Genomic DNA, 24,286 nt, shown 5'->3' with positions numbered 1-24,286 from the left:
ATTTGACTGAAGTGCACGAAGGAAAAGCAGAAGACATAATACAAGCGCTGAAAGATAAGTTGGATGTGACAAATATATTAGCTGTAAGACCCAAAATGATGGAGTACGAAATTACGTTTGAAAAGGAAGAAGATATTGAAAATCTGAGCGAAGGATTGATGATTAAAGGAAAACTATGTGAAATTAAGAAATTGAATGACAGAGAATTTGTTGTCTCTTTCATGCATCTGCCCGCTTACCTGGATGATGCAGAGATTCTACAGAAGCTGGAGGGATGGGGGGTAACTCCTGTCTCTCAGATAAGAAGAAGATTTTATACCGGCACCAACATAGAAGATGGAACGAGGTTCCTTAAGGTACAGTTCCCAAAAGAAGTGGCCTCCTTGCCCTACAGTACTCGAATTGAAATGGAAGATGGTCCACAATACTATAGAGTGATACATAGCAAGCAGGTGAGAACCTGCAGGTTGTGTATGAGCCCTGATCATGTGATGAAGGACTGTCCAGACTTTAAATGTTTTAAATGCTCGGAAACAGGCCACTTCGCGAGGGACTGTAAGGTGGTGATGTGTCCAGACTGCAATTGTGTACTGGACAAATGTTAGTGCTGGTATGGAGACCAGCAAAATGGAGAAGAGAGGGGGAGTGGGCAGATGCATGAGACAGACAATGAAGAGGAGCAAAGGGAAGACACCGGAGAAATGCAAAGAGAGGACAATGTAAGCAAGGACAATGAAAATGAGATTGAAAAGACTGAGTTAACACAGGACATTGTGGAAATGGAGGTACAGATGGAGTTAAATGAGGTTGGAAAAGCAGAAACGGAAGAGCCAGAAGAGACTGAATGGATCGGTGAGACGGACAGAAATAACAAAGACAGTGAAAACATGGGCGGAGACAGCACTGCAAGTACATCCAATAAAAGAAGAAGAAAAGTTAAGGTAATACCCAATTTAGAAAAAGCTAAAAATAAAATGTGTAAACAAAGTAATGAGGTGAAACAAGACTGTGGAAGAAGTGCAAAAGAGGGGGAGGAAGTAGGATAACGAAATTATGATGCTAAAGTTTGTCTTTTTATCTTTTTTAATTGTGTTGAAAATTGTTACTTTTAATGCAAGAGGGTTAATCAATGGTGTGAAATTTGAAAAAGTCAAGGAACTGTGCAGGGATGAAGATGTGATTTTATTGCAAGAAACAAACTGGAAAGAGAGTGTAATGGAGGATTTTAAAAAAAGATGGGAAGGGGAATTATTTTTTAATAATGCTGAGGGAAAAATAGGAGGAGGAGTTGCGATGTTAATAAGAAAAGATAGAGGTATCAGGTCAAAGCAAATGTATAATGACACAAAAGGAAAATGCATGGCTGTAGAAATTAAGATGGATGAAGATGATTTTATTTTAGTAAACGTACATGCTCCAAATGAAGAAATAGAAAAGAAAAAATATTTTAATGTAATAGCTGAATTAATGGAAAAATGGAAGAGGGTAATAATTGCGGGGGATTTTAACACTGTTTTTAGTAAAATGGATATGGCTAACGGAATGGTTTTTAAATCGGATGGGGGAAGAAAGGAGTTAATTTCATTGATGGAGGAGAAGAACATGATTGATGTGTGGAGAGAAAGAAATGGGAAAAAGAGGGAATTTACAAGAAGACAGCTGGTAGGGAATTTTATGTGTCAAACTAGAATAGACTACTTTTTAAGTACTAGGAATTTGGAATGTTTTATTTATGGAGTGTTTTATAAAGAAACGACTTTAAGTGATCACAAAATGGTGCAAATGAGAATGGATTTTAAAAAGGAAATGAGGGGACCAGGGGTATGGATTTTAAACACTGAAGTTTTAAAGGAAGAGAGTTTTAAAAAAGACATAGAAAATAAATTAGATGAGGGGAAAAAAGACTTGATGTACATAGAAGATAAAAGGCAATGGTGGGAAAACATGAAATATGACATAAAGAAACATGTAATGAATTACTGTAAATTGTTACAAAAGGTAAAAAGAACAAAGGAACAAGAAATAAGAAAGACGTTAAGAGAGGAGTTAAATAAAAATGAAGTAAACGTGCAAAGAGTAATTGAAGTGGAGGAAAAGTTGAGGAAAATCGAAGAAGGAAAATATAAAGGGGCAACATTAAGAAGTAAAGCTAAATATACAGTAGAAGGGGAAAAATGTAGTAGATTATTTTTTAACCTTGAGAAAAGCAGGGCGAAGGCGGGAATAATTAAAGAACTTAGGAATAAGGAAGGACAAGTTGTTTTAAGCACGGAGGGAATTTTAAAGGAAATAAGCACATATTATGAAGAACTTTTTAGATCAGAGGAAGGGGATGAGGAAAAAAGGAACATTTTGTTACAACAGATAACACGGAAAGTCGGTGAGGGAGATAAAAAGGAATGTGATAAGGGAATAACAACTGAGGAAATTATACAAGCAATAAATCAGCTAAGTGTGAAGAAAAGTCCAGGAATAGATGGTATTGGAAGTGAGTTTTATAAGGTTTTTAAAGAAAAAGTAAGCCCGATTTTAAAAGAAGTCTATGAAGAGGTTTTTAAAAAAGAAAGAGTACACCCAAGAATGGGCTTAGGCTTAATGAAAATAATCTACAAGAGAAAAGGAGACAAAGCGGAACTGAGGAATTTTAGGCCCATTACAATTTTAAACACAGATTTTAAAATTTTAGCCAGGGTTTTAGCGAACAGATTAAAAAATATAATGCCAAACATAATAGAGACTAACCAGGCATATGGAGTAAAGGGGAGGGACATAGCAGATATCACGAGTAGCATAAGAGATATAATGGGGTACATAAAAGAAAAAGGAAAGGAGGCATATATAATAAGCATGGATTTCGAGAAGGCTTTTGACAGAGTGGAGCATGGGTTTTTATTGGCGGTTTTAAAACAATTTGGTTTTGGAGAGAATTTTATAAAATGGATCTCAGTTTTATACAGCGATATTTTAACAAAAGTTAAATGTAATGGTTTTTTAACGGAACCTTTTAAAGTTTTAAGGTCTATAAGACAAGGGTGTCCACTGTCAGCGAAGTTATATTCTTTGGTGGCTGAACCATTAGGGCTTTTAATAAACAGAGAGAAAAAAATAAAGGGAATAAAACTAGAAGAAAAAGAGGAACTGACTAAAATATTCCAGTATGCTGATGATACCACAATTATTGTTGAAAATATAGAAAGTGTTAAAGAAGTAATGGAAAAAATGAAATGCTATTGTGAGGGATCAGGTGCAAAAATAAATGAAGAAAAAACAGTATATATGAAGTTCGGAAGGTCAGAGGTTTTAACGGGGGTTGTTAAATTCCTAGAGGTACAAGAAATGAGGATTTTAGGAGCGGGGTTAGCAAAGAATGAGAAGGAAACTGTTGATAATATGGATGAGACATTGGGAGGGATGGATAGGAGACTGATTTTTTGGAGAAACAGGTTTTTAAGTTTGAAAGGAAAAATTTTAATTGTAAACATGTTAATGTTATCAAAAATGTGGTACAAATTACATGTGATGCCATTGCCAAACTGGGTTTTTAAGAGAATAAAAAAGAGTATTTTAGAATTTTTATGGGAAAAAAAGCCTCCAAGGATAGCGTACAATACGCTGATAGGAAAACCAGAAGAGGGAGGGATGGGTTTAGTCGATGTGGAACAGAAGATGAAAAGCATGAGGGTAAAAGTGGTTAAGGAATATTAGGATGATAAGAAGAGAGATGAATGGAAGAAACTGATGGGTTTTTATTTAAATAAATGTGGGAATTTTAACCTTGGGGAAAACATTTTATGGATGAAGTTGAAAAGTTGGATGATGGAGGGGATACCACAGTTTTATAGAGAGGTTTTAAATGCTTGGAGGCTTTTTTTAACAGAGGTGGATTTTAATCCGGAGGGGAGGGAAGCGATTTTAAATCAGCCTCTGTTTTTAAATGACAAAATAAAGATACACGAGCGAGATATCTATTTTAAGAAGTGGCTAAAAGTGGGGATCGTAAAAGTGAGAGATGTTTTATGGGAGGTGAAAGAGGGATTTTTACCACTCCAAGTGATTAAAGATGCAATGGAGGAGGAGAAGGAGGATTTTTTATTGGTTTTAAAAAAACAGTATGAAGATGTCAAGAAAGCAATCCCAAGGCAATGGCTAGATGAGATTAAAAAGAAGGGAGAACGAGAAAATAAAATGATGGTGTTTTTAAAATGTAAAGAAAAGAGGGTGGATTTTAATTTGTGTACTGTGAAAATGTTCTATGAGTTTTTTATAAATAGAGTTTTTAAAAAACCTGTTGCCAACCAGATTTGGTTAAGGCATTTTAATGAAATCGAAGAAAAAGGCATTTGGAAGAATAGAACATGGAAATGGTTGGATGTAGATTTAGAATGTTTAGACTATTTTATCAGACAAAATGTGATCTATACAGAAATGAGATTGTGTATAATGCAGAAGGCAACAAATGCTCAATGTAAAGTCTGTAAAAAAGAAGATGAAGGTATTTTACATTTGTTTTTATTATGTGGAAAACTTAACCCATTTTTTAATGAACTGAAAGAAATTGTCAAAGAATTAAGAGAAAATGAAGAGGTTACTGACTGGAAAAGGTTTTTTATGCTGGGAATGACAGAGAACAAAGAAAATAAGAAACTTGTGAATTAGTTTTTAATCTTGGCAAAAAAAGCAATATTGAAAAGGAGAAATGTAGCCAGAAACAGAGATTGTATTTTAAACTTATGGGTGCTTTTTAAACAAATGGTAGAAAGTTATGTAGAAATGTTATACAATTATTTTAAATTGGAAAACCAGATGGCGGATTTTTATAAAATTTTCACAAATGATGTTATTTGTATCTTTAAACAAAAGCATTTTTACATGCCAGGAGAAGATGATTAAGATGACATATTGTTATGTAATGTGAATTTTATTCCTTCAGCAACAAACTTCAATGACGATGTTAGTTTGATTATGAGATGAATGAAATTGTATGACTAAGAAAATGTGTTTGTTTTGTAATAACTGAAATCTCCAATAAAAAAAAAAAAAAAAAAAAGCTATTCCCGATCTCGTCTGATCTCGGAAGCTAAGCAGGTTTGGGCCTGGTTAGTACTTGGATGGGAGACCGCCTGGGAATACCAGGTGCTGTAAGCTTTTGGGTTTCCTTCCCTACTTATATAAAGCACTGGCGATTATAGTGGCTGATCTTTAAATAGCCCTATCTTTGCAGCCTCCTTCGCTTATGGCCATACCATCCTGGCTATGCCCGATCTCAACTGATCTCCAAATCTGAGCAGGTTTGGGCCAGGTTAGTACTTTTGGATTTTTTCAGTAATTATCTAATAGGCCTGGTTAGTACTTTAGGAAATTTTCACTAATTGTCCAATAATCTTGCAAAAAAAAAAAAAAAGAGTCAATGCCCGATCTCAGAATGTAAGCAGGTTTGGGCCAGGTTAGTACTTTTGGATGTTTTCAATAATTATCTAATAGGCCTGGTTAGTACTTTAGGAAATTTTCACTAATTGTCCAATAATCTTGCAAAAAAAAAAAGTCAATGCCCGATCTCAGAATGTAAGCAGGTTTGGGCCAGGTTAGTACTTTTGGATTTTTTCAGTAATTATCTAATAGGCCTGGTTAGTACTTTTGGGAATACCAGGTGCTGTAAGCTTTTGGGTTTCCTTCCCTACTTATATAATGCACTAGCGATTATAGTAGCTGATCTTTAAATAGCCCTCTCTTTGCAGCCTCCTTCACTTACGGCCATACCAACCTGGCTATGCCCGATCTCGTCTGATCTCGGAAGCTAAGCAGGTTTGGCCCTGGTTAGTACTTGGATGGGAGACCGCCTGGGAATACCAGGAGCTGTAAGGTTTTGGGTTTCCTTCCCTACTTATATAAAGCACTGGCGATTATAGTGGCTGATCTTTAAATAGCCCTCTCTTTGCAGCCTCCTTCGCTTATGGCCATACCATCCTGGCTATGCCTGATCTCAACTGATCTCCAAATCTAAGCAGGTTTGGGCCAGGTTAGTACTTTTGGATTTTTTCAGTAATTATCTAATAGGCCTGGTTAGTACTTTTGGAAAAATTCACTAATTGTCTAATAATCTTGTAAAAAAAAAAAAAGAGTCAATGCCCGATCTCAGAATGTAAGCAGGTTTGGGCCAGGTTAGTACTTTTGGATTTTTTCAGTAATTATCTAATAGGCCTGGTTAGTACTTTTGGGAATACCAGGTGTTGTAAGCTTTTGGGTTTCCTTCCCTACTTATATAATGCACTGGCGATTACAGTGGCTGATCTTTAAATAGCCCTCTCTTTGCAGCCTCCTTCGCTTACGGCCATACCAACCTGGCTATGCCCGATCTCGTCTGATCTCGGAAGCTAAGCAGGTTTGGGCCTGGTTAGTACTTGGATGGAAGACCGCCTGGGAATACCAGGTGCTGTAAGCTTTTGGGTTTCCTTCCCTACTTATATAAAGCACTGGCGATAATAGTGGCTGATCTTTAAATAGCCCTCTCTTTGCAGCCTCCTTCGCTTACGGCCATACCAACCTGGCTATGCCCGATCTCGTCTGATCTCGGAAGCTAAGCAGGTTTGGGCCAGGTTAGTACTTTTGGATTTTTTCAGTAATTATCTAATAGGCCTGGTTAGTACTTTTGGAAATTTTCACTTATTGTCTAATAATCTTGCAAAAAAAAAAAAAAAGTCAATGCCCGATCTCAGAATGTAAGCAGGTTTGGGCCTGGTTAGTACTTTTGGGAATACCAGGTGCTGTAAGCTTTTGGGTTTCCTTCCCTACTTATATAATGCACTGGCGATTATAGTGGCTGATCTTTAAATAGCACTCTCTTTGCAGCCTCCTTCGCTTATGGCCATACCATCCTGGCTATGCCCGATCTCAACTGATCTCCAAATCTAAGCAGGTTTGGGCCAGGTTAGTACTTTTGGATTTTTTCAGTAATTATCTAATAGGCCTGGTTGGTACTTTTAGAAATTTTCACTTATTGTCCAATAATCTTGCAAAAAAAAAAAAAGAGTCAATGCCCGATCTCAGAATGTAAGCAGGTTTGGGCCTGGTTAGTACTTTTGGAAATACCAGGTGCTGTAAGCTTTTGGGTTTCCTTCCCTACTTATATAATGCACTGGCGATTATAGTGGCTGATCTTTAAATAGCCCTCTCTTTGCAGCCTCCTTCGCTTATGGCCATACCATCCTGGCTATGCCCGATCTCAACTGATCTCCAAATCTAAGCAGGTTTGGGCCAGGTTAGTACTTTTGGATTTTTTCAGTAATTATCTAATAGGCCTGGTTAGTACTTTTGGAAATTTTCACTAATTGTCCAATAATCTTGCAAAAAAAAAAAAAGAGTCAATGCCCGATCTCAGAATTTAAGCAGGTTTGGGCCAGGTTAGTACTTTTGGATTTTTTCAGTAAATATCTAATAGGCCTGGTTAGTACTTTTGGGAATACCAGGTGCTGGAAGCTTTTGGGTTTCCTTCCCTACTTATATAATGCACTGGCGATTACAGTGGCTGATCTTTAAATAGCCCTCTCTTTGCAGCCTCCTTCGCTTACGGCTATACCAACCTGGCTATGCCAGATCTTGTCTGACCTCGGAAGCTAAGCAGTTTTTGGCCTGTTTAGTACTTGGATGGAAGGCCGCCTGGGAATACCAGGTGCTGTAAGCTTTTGGGTTTCCTTCCCTACTTATATAAATCACTGGCGATTATAGTGGCTGATCTTTAAATAGCCCTCTCTTTGCAGCCTCCTTCGCTTACGGCCATACCAACCTGGCTATGCCCGATCTCGTCTGATCTCGGAAGCTAAGCAGGTTTGGGCCTGATTAGTACTTGGATGGAAGACCGCCTGGGAATACCAGATGCTGTAAGCTTTTGGGTTTCCTTCCCTACTTATATAAAGCACTGGCGATTATAGTGGCTGATCTTTAAATAGCCCTCTCTTTGCAGCCTCCTTCGCTTATGGCCATACCATCCTGGCTATGCCCGATCTCAACTGATCTCCAAATCTAAGCAGGTTTGGGCCAGGTTAGTACTTTTGGATTTTTCAGTAATTATCTAATAGGCCTGGTTAGTACTTTTGGAAATTTTCACTAATTGTCCAATAATCTTGCAAAAAAAAAAAAAAAAAGAGTCAATGCCCGATCTCAGATTGTAAGCAGGTTTGGGCCAGGTTAGTACTTTTGGATTTTTTCAGTAATTATCTAATAGGCCTGGTTAGTACTTTTGGAAATTTTCACTAATTGTCCAATAATCTTGCAAAAAAAAAAAAGAGTCAATGCCGATCTCAGAATGTAAGCAGGTTTGGGCCAGGTTAGTACTTTTGGATTTTTTCAGTAATTATCTAATAGGCCTTGTTAGTACTTTTGGGAATACCAGGTGCTGTAAGCTTTTGGGTTTCCTTCCCTACTTATATAATGCACTGGCGATTATAGTGGCTGATCTTTAAATAGCCCTCTCTTTGCAGCCTCCTTCGCTTATGGCCATACCATCCTGGCTATGCCCGATCTCAACTGATCTCCAAATCTAAGCAGGTTTGGGCCAGGTTAGTACTTTTGGATTTTTTCAGTAATTATCTAATAGGCCTGGTTAGTACTTTTGGGAATACCAGGTGCTGTAAGCTTTTGGGTTTCCTTTCCTACTTATATAAAGCACTGGCGATTATAGTGGCTGATCTTTAAATTGCCCTCTCTTTGCAGCCTCCATCGCTTACGGCCATACCAACCTGGCTATGCCCGATCTCGTCTGATCTCGGAAGCTAAGCAGGTTTGGGCCTAGTTAGTACTTGGATGGGAGACCGCCTGGGAATACCAGGTGCTGTAAGCTTTTGGGTTTCCTTCCCTACTTATATAAAGCACTGGCGATTATAGTGGCTTATCTTTAAATAGCCCTCTCTTTGCAGCCTCCTTCGCTTATGGCCATACCATCCTGGCTATGCCCGATCTCAACTGATCTCCAAATCTAAGCAGGTTTGGGCCAGGTTAGTACTTTTGGATTTTTTCAGTAATTATCTAATAGGCCTGGTTAGTACTTTTGGAAATTTTCACTAATTGTCCAATAATCTTGCAAAAAAAAAAAAAAGAGTCAATGCCCGATCTCAGAATGTAAGCAGGTTTGGGCCAGGTTAGTACTTTTGGAATTTTTCAGTAATTATCTAATAGGCCTGGTTACTACTTTTGGGAATACCAGGTGCTGTAAACTTTTGGGTTTCCTTCCCTACTTATATAATGCACTGGCGATTATAGTGGCTGATCTTTAAATAGCCCTCTCTTTGCAGCCCCCTTCGCTTACGGCCATACCAACCTGGCTATGCCCGATTTCGTCTGATCTCGGAAGCTAAGCAGGTTTGGGCCTGGTTAGTACTTGGCTGGGAGACCGTTTGGGAATACCAGGTGCTGTAAGCTTTTGGGTTTCCTTCCCTACTTATATAAAGCACTGGCGATTATAGTGGCTGATCTTTAAATAGCCCTCTCTTTGCAGCCTCTTTCGCTTATGGCCATACCATCCTGGCTATGCCTGATCTCAACTGATCTCCAAATCTAAGCAGGTTTGGGCCAGGTTAGTACTTTTGGATTTTTTCAGTAATTATCTAATAGGCCTGGTTAGTACTTTTGGAAATTTTCACTAATTGTCCAATAATCTTGCAAAAAAAAAAAAAAAAGAGTCAATGCCCGATCTCAGAATGTAAGCAGGTTTGGGCCAGGTTAGTACTTTTGGATTTTTTCAGTAATTATCTAATAGGCTTGGTTAGTACTTTTGGGAATACCAGGTGCTGTAAGCTTTTGGGTTTCCTTCCCTACTTATATAATGCACTGGCGATTATAGTGGCTGATCTTTAAATAGCCCTCTCTTTGCAGCCTCCTTCGCTTACGGCCATACCAACCTGGCTATGCCCGATCTCGTCTGATCTCGGAAGCTAAGCAGGTTTGGGCCTGGTTAGTACTTGGATGGAAGACCGCCTGGGAATACCAGGTGCTGTAAGCTTTTGGGTTTCCTTCCCTACTTATATAAAGCACTGGCGATAATAGTGGCTGATCTTTAAATAGCCCTCTCTTTGCAGCCTCCTTCGCTTACGGCCATACCAACCTGGCTATGCCCGATCTCGTCTGATCTCGGAAGCTAAGCAGGTTTGGGCCAGGTTAGTACTTTTGGATTTTTTCAGTAATTATCTAATAGGCCTGGTTAGTACTTTTGGAAATTTTCACTTATTGTCTAATAATCTTGCAAAAAAAAAAAAAAAGTCAATGCCCGATCTCAGAATGTAAGCAGGTTTGGGCCTGGTTAGTACTTTTGGGAATACCAGGTGCTGTAAGCTTTTGGGTTTCCTTCCCTACTTATATAATGCACTGGCGATTATAGTGGCTGATCTTTAAATAGCACTCTCTTTGCAGCCTCCTTCGCTTATGGCCATACCATCCTGGCTATGCCCGATCTCAACTGATCTCCAAATCTAAGCAGGTTTGGGCCAGGTTAGTACTTTTGGATTTTTTCAGTAATTATCTAATAGGCCTGGTTGGTACTTTTAGAAATTTTCACTTATTGTCCAATAATCTTGCAAAAAAAAAAAAAGAGTCAATGCCCGATCTCAGAATGTAAGCAGGTTTGGGCCTGGTTAGTACTTTTGGAAATACCAGGTGCTGTAAGCTTTTGGGTTTCCTTCCCTACTTATATAATGCACTGGCGATTATAGTGGCTGATCTTTAAATAGCCCTCTCTTTGCAGCCTCCTTCGCTTATGGCCATACCATCCTGGCTATGCCCGATCTCAACTGATCTCCAAATCTAAGCAGGTTTGGGCCAGGTTAGTACTTTTGGATTTTTTCAGTAATTATCTAATAGGCCTGGTTAGTACTTTTGGAAATTTTCACTAATTGTCCAATAATCTTGCAAAAAAAAAAAAAGAGTCAATGCCCGATCTCAGAATTTAAGCAGGTTTGGGCCAGGTTAGTACTTTTGGATTTTTTCAGTAAATATCTAATAGGCCTGGTTAGTACTTTTGGGAATACCAGGTGCTGGAAGCTTTTGGGTTTCCTTCCCTACTTATATAATGCACTGGCGATTACAGTGGCTGATCTTTAAATAGCCCTCTCTTTGCAGCCTCCTTCGCTTACGGCTATACCAACCTGGCTATGCCAGATCTTGTCTGACCTCGGAAGCTAAGCAGTTTTTGGCCTGTTTAGTACTTGGATGGAAGGCCGCCTGGGAATACCAGGTGCTGTAAGCTTTTGGGTTTCCTTCCCTACTTATATAAATCACTGGCGATTATAGTGGCTGATCTTTAAATAGCCCTCTCTTTGCAGCCTCCTTCGCTTACGGCCATACCAACCTGGCTATGCCCGATCTCGTCTGATCTCGGAAGCTAAGCAGGTTTGGGCCTGATTAGTACTTGGATGGAAGACCGCCTGGGAATACCAGATGCTGTAAGCTTTTGGGTTTCCTTCCCTACTTATATAAAGCACTGGCGATTATAGTGGCTGATCTTTAAATAGCCCTCTCTTTGCAGCCTCCTTCGCTTATGGCCATACCATCCTGGCTATGCCCGATCTCAACTGATCTCCAAATCTAAGCAGGTTTGGGCCAGGTTAGTACTTTTGGATTTTTCAGTAATTATCTAATAGGCCTGGTTAGTACTTTTGGAAATTTTCACTAATTGTCCAATAATCTTGCAAAAAAAAAAAAAAAAAGAGTCAATGCCCGATCTCAGATTGTAAGCAGGTTTGGGCCAGGTTAGTACTTTTGGATTTTTTCAGTAATTATCTAATAGGCCTTGTTAGTACTTTTGGGAATACCAGGTGCTGTAAGCTTTTGGGTTTCCTTCCCTACTTATATAATGCACTGGCGATTATAGTGGCTGATCTTTAAATAGCCCTCTCTTTGCAGCCTCCTTCGCTTATGGCCATACCATCCTGGCTATGCCCGATCTCAACTGATCTCCAAATCTAAGCAGGTTTGGGCCAGGTTAGTACTTTTGGATTTTTTCAGTAATTATCTAATAGGCCTGGTTAGTACTTTTGGGAATACCAGGTGCTGTAAGCTTTTGGGTTTCCTTTCCTACTTATATAAAGCACTGGCGATTATAGTGGCTGATCTTTAAATTGCCCTCTCTTTGCAGCCTCCATCGCTTACGGCCATACCAACCTGGCTATGCCCGATCTCGTCTGATCTCGGAAGCTAAGCAGGTTTGGGCCTAGTTAGTACTTGGATGGGAGACCGCCTGGGAATACCAGGTGCTGTAAGCTTTTGGGTTTCCTTCCCTACTTATATAAAGCACTGGCGATTATAGTGGCTTATCTTTAAATAGCCCTCTCTTTGCAGCCTCCTTCGCTTATGGCCATACCATCCTGGCTATGCCCGATCTCAACTGATCTCCAAATCTAAGCAGGTTTGGGCCAGGTTAGTACTTTTGGATTTTTTCAGTAATTATCTAATAGGCCTGGTTAGTACTTTTGGAAATTTTCACTAATTGTCCAATAATCTTGCAAAAAAAAAAAAAAGAGTCAATGCCCGATCTCAGAATGTAAGCAGGTTTGGGCCAGGTTAGTACTTTTGGAATTTTTCAGTAATTATCTAATAGGCCTGGTTACTACTTTTGGGAATACCAGGTGCTGTAAACTTTTGGGTTTCCTTCCCTACTTATATAATGCACTGGCGATTATAGTGGCTGATCTTTAAATAGCCCTCTCTTTGCAGCCCCCTTCGCTTACGGCCATACCAACCTGGCTATGCCCGATTTCGTCTGATCTCGGAAGCTAAGCAGGTTTGGGCCTGGTTAGTACTTGGCTGGGAGACCGTTTGGGAATACCAGGTGCTGTAAGCTTTTGGGTTTCCTTCCCTACTTATATAAAGCACTGGCGATTATAGTGGCTGATCTTTAAATAGCCCTCTCTTTGCAGCCTCTTTCGCTTATGGCCATACCATCCTGGCTATGCCTGATCTCAACTGATCTCCAAATCTAAGCAGGTTTGGGCCAGGTTAGTACTTTTGGATTTTTTCAGTAATTATCTAATAGGCCTGGTTAGTACTTTTGGAAATTTTCACTAATTGTCCAATAATCTTGCAAAAAAAAAAAAAAAAAGAGTCAATGCCCGATCTCAGAATGTAAGCAGGTTTGGGCCAGGTTAGTACTTTTGGATTTTTTCAGTAATTATCTAATAGGCTTGGTTAGTACTTTTGGGAATACCAGGTGCTGTAAGCTTTTGGGTTTCCATCCCTACTTATATAATGCACTGGCGATTATAGTGGCTGATCTTTAAATAGCCCTCTCTTTGCAGCCTCCTTCGCTTACGGCCATACCAACCTGGCTATCCCCGATCTCGTCTGATCTCGGAAGCTAAGCAGGTTTGGGCCTGGTCAGTACTTGGATGGGAGACCTCCTGGGAATACCAGGTGCTGTAAGCTTTTGGGTTTCCTTCCCTACTTATATAAAGCACTGGCGATTATAGTGGCTGATCTTTAAATAGCCCTCTCTTTGCAACCTCCTTCGCTTATGGCCATACCATCCTGGCTATGCCCGATCTCAACTGATCTCCTAATCTAAGCAGGTTTGGGCCAGGTTAGTACTTTTGGATTTTTTCAGTAATTATCTAATAGGCCTGGTTAGTACTTTAGGAAATTTTCACTAATTGTCCAATAATCTTGCAAAAAAAAAAAAAGAGTCAATGCCCGATCTCAGAATGTAAGCAGGTTTGGGCCAGGCTAGTACTTTTGGATTTTTTCAGTAATTATCTAATAGGCCTGGTTAGTACTTTTGGAAATTTTCACTAATTGTCCAATAATCTTGCAAAAAAAAAAAAAAAAAAGAGTCAATGCCCGATCTCAGAATGTAAGCAGGTTTGGGCCAGGTTAGTACTTTTGGATTTTTTCAGTAATTATCTAATAGGCCTGGTTAGTACTTTTGGGAATACCAGGTGCTGTAAGCTTTTGGGTTTCCTTCCCTACTTATATAATGCACTGGCGATTATAGTGGCTGATCTTTAAATAGCCCTCTCTTTGCAGCCTCCTTCGCTTACGGCCATACCAACCTGGCTATGCCCGATCTCATCTGATCTCCGAAGCTAAGCAGGTTTGGGCCTGGTTAGTACTTGGATGGGAGACCGCCTGGGAATACCAGGTGCTGTAAGATTTTGGGTTTCCTTCCCTACTTATATAAAGCACTGGCGATTATAGTGGCTGATCTTTAAATAGCCCTCTCTTTGCAGCCTCCTTCGCTTATGGCCATACCATCCTGGCTATGCCCGATCTCAACTGATCTCCAAATCTAAGCAGGTTTGGGCCAGGTTAGTACTTTTGGATTTTTTCAGTAATTATCTAATAGGCCTGGTTAGTACTTTTGGAAATTTTCACTAATTGTCCAATAATCTTGCAAAAAAAAAAAAAGTCAATGCCCGACCTCAGATTGTTAGCAGGTTTGGGCCAGGTTAGTACTTTTGGATTTTTTCAGTAAATATCTAATAGGCCTGGTTAGTACTTTTGGAAAAATTCACTAATTGTCTAATAATCTTGTAAAAAAACAAAAAAGAGTCAATGCCCGATCTCAGAATGTAAGCAGGTTTGGGCCAGGTTAGTACTTTTGGATTTTTTCAGTAATTATCTAATAGGCCTGGTTAGTACTTTTGGAAATTTTCACTAATTGTCCAATAATCTTGCAAAAAAAAAGAGTCAATGCCCGACCTCAGAATGTTAGCAGGTTTGGGCCAGGTTAGTACTTTTGGATTTTTTCAGTAAATATCTAATAGGCCTGGTTAGTACTTTTGGAAAAATTCACTAATTGTCTAATAATCTTGTAAAAAAACAAAAAAGAGTCAATGCCCGATCTCAGAATGTAAGCAGGTTTGGGCCAGGTTAGTACTTTTGGATTTTTTCAGTAATTATCTAATAGGCCTGGTTAGTACTTTTGGGAATACCAGGTGCTGTAAGCTTTTGGGTTTCCTTCCCTACTTATATAATGCACTGGCTATTATAGTGGCTGATCTTTAAATAGCCCTCTCTTTGCAGCTTCCTTCGCTTATGGCCATACCAACCTGGCTATGCCCGATCTTGTCTGATCTCGGAAGCTAAGCAGGTTTGGGCCTGGTAAGTACTTGGATGGGAGACCGCCTGGGAATACCAGGTGCTGTAAGCTTTTGGGTTTCCTTCCCTACTTATATAAAGCACTGGCGATTATAGTGGCTGATCTTTAAATAGCCCTCTCTTTGCAGCCTCCTTCGCTTATGGCCATACCATCCTGGCTATGCCCGATCTCAACTGATCTCCAAATCTAAGCAGGTTTGGGCCAGGTTAGTACTTTTGGATTTTTCAGTAATTATCTAATAGGCCTGGTTAGTACTTTTGGAAATTTTCACTAATTGTCCAATAATCTTGCAAAAAAAAAAAAAAAAGGGTCAATGTCCGATCTCAGATTGTAAGCAGGTTTGGGCCAGGTTAGTACTTTTGGATTTTTTCAGTAATTATCTAATAGGCCTGGTTAGTACTTTTGGAAATTTTCACTAATTGTCCAATAATCTTGCAAAAAAAAAAAAGAGTCAATGCCGATCTCAGAATGTAAGCAGGTTTGGGCCAGGTTAGTACTTTTGGATTTTTTCAGTAATTATCTAATAGGCCTTGTTAGTACTTTTGGGAATACCAGGTGCTGTAAGCTTTTGGGTTTCCTTCCCTACTTATATAATGCACTGGCGATTATAGTGGCTGATCTTTAAATAGCCCTCTCTTTGCAGCCTCCTTCGCTTATGGCCATACCATCCTGGCTATGCCCGATCTCAACTGATCTCCAAATCTAAGCAGGTTTGGGCCAGGTTAGTACTTTTGGATTTTTTCAGTAATTATCTAATAGGCCTGGTTAGTACTTTTGGGAATACCAGGTGCTGTAAGCTTTTGGGTTTCCTTTCCTACTTATATAAAGCACTGGCGATTATAGTCGCTGATCTTTAAATTGCCCTCTCTTTGCAGCCTCCATCGCTTACGGCCATACCAACTTGGCTATGCCCGATCTCGTCTGATCTCGGAAGCTAAGCAGGTTTGGGCCTAGTTAGTACTTGGATGGGAGACCGCCTGGGAATACCAGGTGCTGTAAGATTTTGGGTTTCCTTCCCTTCTTATATAAAGCACTGGCGATTATAGTGGCTTATCTTTAAATAGCCCTCTCTTTGCAGCCTCCTTCGCTTATGGCCATACCATCCTGGCTATGCCCGATCTCAACTGATCTCCAAATCTAAGCAGGTTTGGGCCAGGTTAGTACTTTTGGATTTTTTCAGTAATTATCTAATAGGCCTGGTTAGTACTTTTGGAAATTTTCACTAATTGTCCAATAATCTTGCAAAAAAAAAAAAAAGAGTCAATGCCCGATCTCAGAATGTAAGCAGGTTTGGGCCAGGTTAGTACTTTTGGAATTTTTCAGTAATTATCTAATAGGCCTGGTTACTACTTTTGGGAATACCAGGTGCTGTAAACTTTTGGGTTTCCTTCCCTACTTATATAATGCACTGGCGATTATAGTGGCTGATCTTTAAATAGCCCTCTCTTTGCAGCCCCCTTCGCTTACGGCCATACCAACCTGGCTATGCCCGATTTCGTCTGATCTCGGAAGCTAAGCAGGTTTGGGCCTGGTTAGTACTTGGATGGGAGACCGTTTGGGAATACCAGGTGCTGTAAGCTTTTGGGTTTCCTTCCCTACTTATATAAAGCACTGGCGATTATAGTGGCTGATCTTTAAATAGCCCTCTCTTTGCAGCCTCCTTCGCTTATGGCCATACACTCCTGGCTATGCCCGATCTCGTCTGATCTCCAAATCTAAGCAGGTTTGGGCCAGGTTAGTACTTGGATGGGAGACCGTTTGGGAATACCAGGTGCTGTAAGCTTTTGGGTTTCCTTCCCTACTTATATAAAGCACTGGCGATTATAGTGGCTGATCTTTAAATAGCCCTCTCTTTGCAGCCTCCTTCGCTTATGGCCATACCATCCTGGCTATGCCTGATCTCAACTGATCTCCAAATCTAAGCAGGTTTGGGCCAGGTTAGTACTTTTGGATTTTTTCAGTAATTATCTAATAGGCCTGGTTAGTACTTTTGGAAATTTTCACTAATTGTCCAATAATCTTGCAAAAAAAAAAAAAAAGAGTCAATGCCCGATCTCAGAATGTAAGCAGGTTTGGGCCAGGTTAGTACTTTTGGATTTTTTCAGTAATTATCTAATAGGCTTGGTTAGTACTTTTGGGAATACCAGGTGCTGTAAGCTTTTGGGTTTCCTTCCCTACTTATATAATGCACTGGCGATTATAGTGGCTGATCTTTAAATAGCCCTCTCTTTGCAGCCTCCTTCGCTTACGGCCATACCAACCTGGCTATCCCCGATCTCGTCTGATCTCGGAAGCTAAGCAGGTTTGGGCCTGGTCAGTACTTGGATGGGAGACCTCCTGGGAATACCAGGTGCAGTAAGCTTTTGGGTTTCCTTCCCTACTTATATAAAGCACTGGCGATTATAGTGGCTGATCTTTAAATAGCCCTCTCTTTGCAACCTCCTTCGCTTATGGCCATACCATCCTGGCTATGCCCGATCTCAACTGATCTCCTAATCTAAGCAGGTTTGGGCCAGGTTAGTACTTTTGGATTTTTTCAGTAATTATCTAATAGGCCTGGTTAGTACTTTAGGAAATTTTCACTAATTGTCCAATAATCTTGCAAAAAAAAAAAAAAAAGAGTCAATGCCCGATCTCAGAATGTAAGCAGGTTTGGGCCAGGCTAGTACTTTTGGATTTTTTCAGTAATTATCTAATAGGCCTGGTTAGTACTTTTGGAAATTTTCACTAATTGTCCAATAATCTTGCAAAAAAAAAAAAAAAAAAAGAGTCAATGCCCGATCTCAGAATGTAAGCAGGTTTGGGCCAGGTTAGTACTTTTGGATTTTTTCAGTAATTATCTAATAGGCCTGGTTAGTACTTTTGGGAATACCAGGTGCTGTAAGCTTTTGGGTTTCCTTCCCTACTTATATAATGCACTGGCGATTATAGTGGCTGATCTTTAAATAGCCCTCTCTTTGCAGCCTCCTTCGCTTACGGCCATACCAACCTGGCTATGCCCGATCTCATCTGATCTCCGAAGCTAAGCAGGTTTGGGCCTGGTTAGTACTTGGATGGGAGACCGCCTGGGAATACCAGGTGCTGTAAGATTTTGGGTTTCCTTCCCTACTTATATAAAGCACTGGCGATTATAGTGGCTGATCTTTAAATAGCCCTCTCTTTGCAGCCTCCTTCGCTTATGGCCATACCATCCTGGCTATGCCCGATCTCAACTGATCTCCAAATCTAAGCAGGTTTGGGCCAGGTTAGTACTTTTGGATTTTTTCAGTAATTATCTAATAGGCCTGGTTAGTACTTTTGGAAATTTTCACTAATTGTCCAATAATCTTGCAAAAAAAAAAAAAGTCAATGCCCGACCTCAGATTGTTAGCAGGTTTGGGCCAGGTTAGTACTTTTGGATTTTTTCAGTAAATATCTAATAGGCCTGGTTAGTACTTTTGGAAAAATTCACTAATTGTCTAATAATCTTGTAAAAAAACAAAAAAGAGTCAATGCCCGATCTCAGAATGTAAGCAGGTTTGGGCCAGGTTAGTACTTTTGGATTTTTTCAGTAATTATCTAATAGGCCTGGTTAGTACTTTTGGAAATTTTCACTAATTGTCCAATAATCTTGCAAAAAAAAAGAGTCAATGCCCGACCTCAGAATGTTAGCAGGTTTGGGCCAGGTTAGTACTTTTGGATTTTTTCAGTAAATATCTAATAGGCCTGGTTAGTACTTTTGGAAAAATTCACTAATTGTCTAATAATCTTGTAAAAAAACAAAAAAGAGTCAATGCCCGATCTCAGAATGTAAGCAGGTTTGGGCCAGGTTAGTACTTTTGGATTTTTTCAGTAATTATCTAATAGGCCTGGTTAGTACTTTTGGGAATACCAGGTGCTGTAAGCTTTTGGGTTTCCTTCCCTACTTATATAATGCACTGGCTATTATAGTGGCTGATCTTTAAATAGCCCTCTCTTTGCAGCTTCCTTCGCTTATGGCCATACCAACCTGGCTATGCCCGATCTTGTCTGATCTCGGAAGCTAAGCAGGTTTGGGCCTGGTAAGTACTTGGATGGGAGACCGCCTGGGAATACCAGGTGCTGTAAGCTTTTGGGTTTCCTTCCCTACTTATATAAAGCACTGGCGATTATAGTGGCTGATCTTTAAATAGCCCTCTCTTTGCAGCCTCCTTCGCTTATGGCCATACCATCCTGGCTATGCCCGATCTCAACTGATCTCCAAATCTAAGCAGGTTTGGGCCAGGTTAGTACTTTTGGATTTTTCAGTAATTATCTAATAGGCCTGGTTAGTACTTTTGGAAATTTTCACTAATTGTCCAATAATCTTGCAAAAAAAAAAAAAAAAAAGAGTCACTGCCCGATCTCAGATTGTAAGCAGGTTTGGGCCAGGTTAGTACTTTTGGATTTTTTCAGTAATTATCTAATAGGCCTGGTTAGTACTTTTGGAAATTTTCACTAATTGTCCAATAATCTTGCAAAAAAAAAAAAGAGTCAATGCCGATCTCAGAATGTAAGCAGGTTTGGGCCAGGTTAGTACTTTTGGATTTTTTCAGTAATTATCTAATAGGCCTTGTTAGTACTTTTGGGAATACCAGGTGCTGTAAGCTTTTGGGTTTCCTTCCCTACTTATATAATGCACTGGCGATTATAGTGGCTGATCTTTAAATAGCCCTCTCTTTGCAGCCTCCTTCGCTTATGGCCATACCATCCTGGCTATGCCCGATCTCAACTGATCTCCAAATCTAAGCAGGTTTGGGCCAGGTTAGTACTTTTGGATTTTTTCAGTAATTATCTAATAGGCCTGGTTAGTACTTTTGGGAATACCAGGTGCTGTAAGCTTTTGGGTTTCCTTTCCTACTTATATAAAGCACTGGCGATTATAGTGGCTGATCTTTAAATTGCCCTCTCTTTGCAGCCTCCATCGCTTACGGCCATACCAACCTGGCTATGCCCGATCTCGTCTGATCTCGGAAGCTAAGCAGGTTTGGGCCTAGTTAGTACTTGGATGGGAGACCGCCTGGGAATACCAGGTGCTGTAAGATTTTGGGTTTCCTTCCCTACTTATATAAAGCACTGGCGATTATAGTGGCTTATCTTTAAATAGCCCTCTCTTTGCAGCCTCCTTCGCTTATGGCCATACCATCCTGGCTATGCCCGATCTCAACTGATCTCCAAATCTAAGCAGGTTTGGGCCAGGTTAGTACTTTTGGATTTTTTCAGTAATTATCTAATAGGCCTGGTTAGTACTTTTGGAAATTTTCACTAATTGTCCAATAATCTTGCAAAAAAAAAAAAAAGAGTCAATGCCCGATCTCAGAATGTAAGCAGGTTTGGGCCAGGTTAGTACTTTTGGAATTTTTCAGTAATTATCTAATAGGCCTGGTTACTACTTTTGGGAATACCAGGTGCTGTAAACTTTTGGGTTTCCTTCCCTACTTATATAATGCACTGGCGATTATAGTGGCTGATCTTTAAATAGCCCTCTCTTTGCAGCCCCCTTCGCTTACGGCCATACCAACCTGGCTATGCCCGATTTCGTCTGATCTCGGAAGCTAAGCAGGTTTGGGCCTGGTTAGTACTTGGATGGGAGACCGTTTGGGAATACCAGGTGCTGTAAGCTTTTGGGTTTCCTTCCCTACTTATATAAAGCACTGGCGATTATAGTGGCTGATCTTTAAATAGCCCTCTCTTTGCAGCCTCCTTCGCTTATGGCCATACCATCCTGGCTATGCCTGATCTCAACTGATCTCCAAATCTAAGCAGGTTTGGGCCAGGTTAGTACTTTTGGATTTTTTCAGTAATTATCTAATAGGCCTGGTTAGTACTTTTGGAAATTTTCACTAATTGTCCAATAATCTTGCAAAAAAAAAAAAAAAAGAGTCAATGCCCGATCTCAGAATGTAAGCAGGTTTGGGCCAGGTTAGTACTTTTGGATTTTTTCAGTAATTATCTAATAGGCTTGGTTAGTACTTTTGGGAATACCAGGTGCTGTAAGCTTTTGGGTTTCCTTCCCTACTTATATAATGCACTGGCGATTATAGTGGCTGATCTTTAAATAGCCCTCTCTTTGCAGCCTCCTTCGCTTACGGCCATACCAACCTGGCTATCCCCGATCTCGTCTGATCTCGGAAGCTAAGCAGGTTTGGGCCTGGTCAGTACTTGGATGGGAGACCTCCTGGGAATACCAGGTGCTGTAAGCTTTTGGGTTTCCTTCCCTACTTATATAAAGCACTGGCGATTATAGTGGCTGATCTTTAAATAGCCCTCTCTTTGCAACCTCCTTCGCTTATGGCCATACCATCCTGGCTATGCCCGATCTCAACTGATCTCCTAATCTAAGCAGGTTTGGGCCAGGTTAGTACTTTTGGATTTTTTCAGTAATTATCTAATAGGCCAGGTTAGTACTTTAGGAAATTTTCACTAATTGTCCAATAATCTTGCAAAAAAAAAAAAAAAAGAGTCAATGCCCGATCTCAGAATGTAAGCAGGTTTGGGCCAGGCTAGTACTTTTGGATTTTTTCAGTAATTATCTAATAGGCCTGGTTAGTACTTTTGGAAATTTTCACTAATTGTCCAATAATCTTGCAAAAAAAAAAAAAAAAAAGAGTCAATGCCCGATCTCAGAATGTAAGCAGGTTTGGGCCAGGTTAGTACTTTTGGATTTTTTCAGTAATTATCTAATAGGCCTGGTTAGTACTTTTGGGAATACCAGGTGCTGTAAGCTTTTGGGTTTCCTTCCCTACTTATATAATGCACTGGCGATTATAGTGGCTGATCTTTAAATAGCCCTCTCTTTGCAGCCTCCTTCGCTTACGGCCATACCAACCTGGCTATGCCCGATCTCATCTGATCTCCGAAGCTAAGCAGGTTTGGGCCTGGTTAGTACTTGGATGGGAGACCGCCTGGGAATACCAGGTGCTGTAAGATTTTGGGTTTCCTTCCCTACTTATATAAAGCACTGGCGATTATAGTGGCTGATCTTTAAATAGCCCTCTCTTTGCAGCCTCCTTCGCTTATGGCCATACCATCCTGGCTATGCCCGATCTCAACTGATCTCCAAATCTAAGCAGGTTTGGGCCAGGTTAGTACTTTTGGATTTTTTCAGTAATTATCTAATAGGCCTGGTTAGTACTTTTGGAAATTTTCACTAATTGTCCAATAATCTTGCAAAAAAAAAAAAAGTCAATGCCCGACCTCAGATTGTTAGCAGGTTTGGGCCAGGTTAGTACTTTTGGATTTTTTCAGTAAATATCTAATAGGCCTGGTTAGTACTTTTGGAAAAATTCACTAATTGTCTAATAATCTTGTAAAAAAACAAAAAAGAGTCAATGCCCGATCTCAGAATGTAAGCAGGTTTGGGCCAGGTTAGTACTTTTGGATTTTTTCAGTAATTATCTAATAGGCCTGGTTAGTACTTTTGGAAATTTTCACTAATTGTCCAATAATCTTGCAAAAAAAAAGAGTCAATGCCCGACCTCAGAATGTTAGCAGGTTTGGGCCAGGTTAGTACTTTTGGATTTTTTCAGTAAATATCTAATAGGCCTGGTTAGTACTTTTGGAAAAATTCACTAATTGTCTAATAATCTTGTAAAAAAACAAAAAAGAGTCAATGCCCGATCTCAGAATGTAAGCAGGTTTGGGCCAGGTTAGTACTTTTGGATTTTTTCAGTAATTATCTAATAGGCCTGGTTAGTACTTTTGGGAATACCAGGTGCTGTAAGCTTTTGGGTTTCCTTCCCTACTTATATAATGCACTGGCTATTATAGTGGCTGATCTTTAAATAGCCCTCTCTTTGCAGCTTCCTTCGCTTATGGCCATACCAACCTGGCTATGCCCGATCTTGTCTGATCTCGGAAGCTAAGCAGGTTTGGGCCTGGTAAGTACTTGGATGGGAGACCGCCTGGGAATACCAGGTGCTGTAAGCTTTTGGGTTTCCTTCCCTACTTATATAAAGCACTGGCGATTATAGTGGCTGATCTTTAAATAGCCCTCTCTTTGCAGCCTCCTTCGCTTATGGCCATACCATCCTGGCTATGCCCGATCTCAACTGATCTCCAAATCTAAGCAGGTTTGGGCCAGGTTAGTACTTTTGGATTTTTCAGTAATTATCTAATAGGCCTGGTTAGTACTTTTGGAAATTTTCACTAATTGTCCAATAATCTTGCAAAAAAAAAAAAAAGAGTCAATGCCCGATCTCAGAATGTAAGCAGGTTTGGGCCAGGTTAGTACTTTTGGAATTTTTCAGTAATTATCTAATAGGCCTGGTTACTACTTTTGGGAATACCAGGTGCTGTAAACTTTTTGGTTTCCTTCCCTACTTATATAATGCACTGGCGATTATAGTGGCTGATCTTTAAATAGCCCTCTCTTTGCAGCCCCCTTCGCTTACGGCCATACCAACCTGGCTATGCCCGATCTCGTCTGATCTCGGAAACTAAGCAGGTTTGGGCCTGGTTAGTACTTGGATGGGAGACCGTTTGGGAATACCAGGTGCTGTAAGCTTTTGGGTTTCCTTCCCTACTTATATAAAGCACTGGCGATTATAGTGGCTGATCTTTAAATAGCCCTCTCTTTGCAGCCTCCTTCGCTTATGGCCATACCATCCTGGCTATGCCTGATCTCAACTGATCTCCAAATCTAAGCAGGTTTGGGCCAGGTTAGTACTTTTGGATTTTTTCAGTAATTATCTAATAGGCCTGGTTAGTACTTTTGGAAATTTTCACTAATTGTCCAATAATCTTGCAAAAAAAAAAAAAAAGAGTCAATGCCCGATCTCAGAATGTAAGCAGGTTTGGGCCAGGTTAGTACTTTTGGATTTTTTCAGTAATTATCTAATAGGCTTGGTTAGTACTTTTGGGAATACCAGGTGCTGTAAGCTTTTGGGTTTCCTTCCCTACTTATATAATGCACTGGCGATTATAGTGGCTGATCTTTAAATAGCCCTCTCTTTGCAGCCTCCTTCGCTTACGGCCATACCAACCTGGCTATCCCCGATCTCGTCTGATCTCGGAAGCTAAGCAGGTTTGGGCCTGGTTAGTACTTGGATGGGAGACCTCCTGGGAATACCAGGTGCTGTAAGCTTTTGGGTTTCCTTCCCTACTTATATAAAGCACTGGCGATTATAGTGGCTGATCTTTAAATAGCCCTCTCTTTGCAACCTCCTTCGCTTATGGCCATACCATCCTGGCTATGCCCGATCTCAACTGATC

The 24,286-nt window shown here is 40.1% G+C and overlaps 24 non-coding genes and 3 pseudogenes across 24 annotated transcripts; all 27 read left to right on the top strand.

Moving 5' to 3' along the window:
* The first annotated feature begins 5,743 nt into the window (after nucleotides 1-5,743).
* On the top strand, nucleotides 5,744-5,862 carry LOC132150519 (5S ribosomal RNA). The gene has a single exon (XR_009435748.1). It is a non-coding gene; the product is annotated as a 5S ribosomal RNA (ribosomal RNA).
* Nucleotides 5,863-6,320: 458 nt separating this feature from the next.
* On the top strand, nucleotides 6,321-6,439 carry LOC132151115 (5S ribosomal RNA). Its single transcript, XR_009436275.1, has one exon. It is a non-coding gene; the product is annotated as a 5S ribosomal RNA (ribosomal RNA).
* A 1,120-nt stretch (nucleotides 6,440-7,559) lies between these two features.
* On the top strand, nucleotides 7,560-7,678 carry LOC132150726 (5S ribosomal RNA; annotated as a pseudogene).
* An 84-nt stretch (nucleotides 7,679-7,762) lies between these two features.
* Nucleotides 7,763-7,881, top strand: LOC132150419 (5S ribosomal RNA). Its single transcript, XR_009435653.1, has one exon. It is a non-coding gene; the product is annotated as a 5S ribosomal RNA (ribosomal RNA).
* An 833-nt stretch (nucleotides 7,882-8,714) lies between these two features.
* On the top strand, nucleotides 8,715-8,833 carry LOC132149874 (5S ribosomal RNA). The gene has a single exon (XR_009435134.1). It is a non-coding gene; the product is annotated as a 5S ribosomal RNA (ribosomal RNA).
* Nucleotides 8,834-9,292: 459 nt separating this feature from the next.
* LOC132150244 (5S ribosomal RNA) lies at nucleotides 9,293-9,411 on the top strand. The gene has a single exon (XR_009435482.1). It is a non-coding gene; the product is annotated as a 5S ribosomal RNA (ribosomal RNA).
* A 461-nt stretch (nucleotides 9,412-9,872) lies between these two features.
* LOC132151114 (5S ribosomal RNA) lies at nucleotides 9,873-9,991 on the top strand. The gene has a single exon (XR_009436274.1). It is a non-coding gene; the product is annotated as a 5S ribosomal RNA (ribosomal RNA).
* A 1,120-nt stretch (nucleotides 9,992-11,111) lies between these two features.
* Nucleotides 11,112-11,230, top strand: LOC132150725 (5S ribosomal RNA; annotated as a pseudogene).
* Nucleotides 11,231-11,314: 84 nt separating this feature from the next.
* Nucleotides 11,315-11,433, top strand: LOC132150418 (5S ribosomal RNA). The gene has a single exon (XR_009435652.1). It is a non-coding gene; the product is annotated as a 5S ribosomal RNA (ribosomal RNA).
* A 693-nt stretch (nucleotides 11,434-12,126) lies between these two features.
* On the top strand, nucleotides 12,127-12,245 carry LOC132149872 (5S ribosomal RNA). Its single transcript, XR_009435132.1, has one exon. It is a non-coding gene; the product is annotated as a 5S ribosomal RNA (ribosomal RNA).
* A 459-nt stretch (nucleotides 12,246-12,704) lies between these two features.
* LOC132150243 (5S ribosomal RNA) lies at nucleotides 12,705-12,823 on the top strand. Its single transcript, XR_009435481.1, has one exon. It is a non-coding gene; the product is annotated as a 5S ribosomal RNA (ribosomal RNA).
* Nucleotides 12,824-13,285: 462 nt separating this feature from the next.
* Nucleotides 13,286-13,404, top strand: LOC132151058 (5S ribosomal RNA). The gene has a single exon (XR_009436222.1). It is a non-coding gene; the product is annotated as a 5S ribosomal RNA (ribosomal RNA).
* Nucleotides 13,405-14,009: 605 nt separating this feature from the next.
* Nucleotides 14,010-14,128, top strand: LOC132150327 (5S ribosomal RNA). Its single transcript, XR_009435563.1, has one exon. It is a non-coding gene; the product is annotated as a 5S ribosomal RNA (ribosomal RNA).
* Nucleotides 14,129-15,008: 880 nt separating this feature from the next.
* On the top strand, nucleotides 15,009-15,127 carry LOC132150259 (5S ribosomal RNA). The gene has a single exon (XR_009435496.1). It is a non-coding gene; the product is annotated as a 5S ribosomal RNA (ribosomal RNA).
* Nucleotides 15,128-15,959: 832 nt separating this feature from the next.
* On the top strand, nucleotides 15,960-16,078 carry LOC132150464 (5S ribosomal RNA). Its single transcript, XR_009435696.1, has one exon. It is a non-coding gene; the product is annotated as a 5S ribosomal RNA (ribosomal RNA).
* Nucleotides 16,079-16,537: 459 nt separating this feature from the next.
* Nucleotides 16,538-16,656, top strand: LOC132150036 (5S ribosomal RNA). The gene has a single exon (XR_009435286.1). It is a non-coding gene; the product is annotated as a 5S ribosomal RNA (ribosomal RNA).
* An 84-nt stretch (nucleotides 16,657-16,740) lies between these two features.
* Nucleotides 16,741-16,859, top strand: LOC132150711 (5S ribosomal RNA; annotated as a pseudogene).
* Nucleotides 16,860-17,319: 460 nt separating this feature from the next.
* On the top strand, nucleotides 17,320-17,438 carry LOC132150245 (5S ribosomal RNA). Its single transcript, XR_009435483.1, has one exon. It is a non-coding gene; the product is annotated as a 5S ribosomal RNA (ribosomal RNA).
* Nucleotides 17,439-18,047: 609 nt separating this feature from the next.
* LOC132150326 (5S ribosomal RNA) lies at nucleotides 18,048-18,166 on the top strand. Its single transcript, XR_009435562.1, has one exon. It is a non-coding gene; the product is annotated as a 5S ribosomal RNA (ribosomal RNA).
* An 880-nt stretch (nucleotides 18,167-19,046) lies between these two features.
* On the top strand, nucleotides 19,047-19,165 carry LOC132150258 (5S ribosomal RNA). The gene has a single exon (XR_009435495.1). It is a non-coding gene; the product is annotated as a 5S ribosomal RNA (ribosomal RNA).
* Nucleotides 19,166-19,999: 834 nt separating this feature from the next.
* LOC132150313 (5S ribosomal RNA) lies at nucleotides 20,000-20,118 on the top strand. The gene has a single exon (XR_009435550.1). It is a non-coding gene; the product is annotated as a 5S ribosomal RNA (ribosomal RNA).
* A 459-nt stretch (nucleotides 20,119-20,577) lies between these two features.
* Nucleotides 20,578-20,696, top strand: LOC132150035 (5S ribosomal RNA). The gene has a single exon (XR_009435285.1). It is a non-coding gene; the product is annotated as a 5S ribosomal RNA (ribosomal RNA).
* Nucleotides 20,697-21,157: 461 nt separating this feature from the next.
* LOC132151057 (5S ribosomal RNA) lies at nucleotides 21,158-21,276 on the top strand. The gene has a single exon (XR_009436221.1). It is a non-coding gene; the product is annotated as a 5S ribosomal RNA (ribosomal RNA).
* A 608-nt stretch (nucleotides 21,277-21,884) lies between these two features.
* On the top strand, nucleotides 21,885-22,003 carry LOC132150325 (5S ribosomal RNA). Its single transcript, XR_009435561.1, has one exon. It is a non-coding gene; the product is annotated as a 5S ribosomal RNA (ribosomal RNA).
* An 880-nt stretch (nucleotides 22,004-22,883) lies between these two features.
* LOC132150257 (5S ribosomal RNA) lies at nucleotides 22,884-23,002 on the top strand. Its single transcript, XR_009435494.1, has one exon. It is a non-coding gene; the product is annotated as a 5S ribosomal RNA (ribosomal RNA).
* A 458-nt stretch (nucleotides 23,003-23,460) lies between these two features.
* On the top strand, nucleotides 23,461-23,579 carry LOC132151006 (5S ribosomal RNA). Its single transcript, XR_009436174.1, has one exon. It is a non-coding gene; the product is annotated as a 5S ribosomal RNA (ribosomal RNA).
* A 460-nt stretch (nucleotides 23,580-24,039) lies between these two features.
* Nucleotides 24,040-24,158, top strand: LOC132150907 (5S ribosomal RNA). The gene has a single exon (XR_009436082.1). It is a non-coding gene; the product is annotated as a 5S ribosomal RNA (ribosomal RNA).
* Nucleotides 24,159-24,286: the final 128 nt, after the last annotated feature.

This window comes from Carassius carassius, chromosome 9, assembly GCF_963082965.1.
Source record: "Carassius carassius chromosome 9, fCarCar2.1, whole genome shotgun sequence".
NCBI lineage: Eukaryota > Metazoa > Chordata > Actinopteri > Cypriniformes > Cyprinidae > Carassius > Carassius carassius.
The sequence above is the reverse complement of the archived record's forward strand: the minus strand, read 5'-3'. Positions and strand labels throughout refer to the sequence as shown.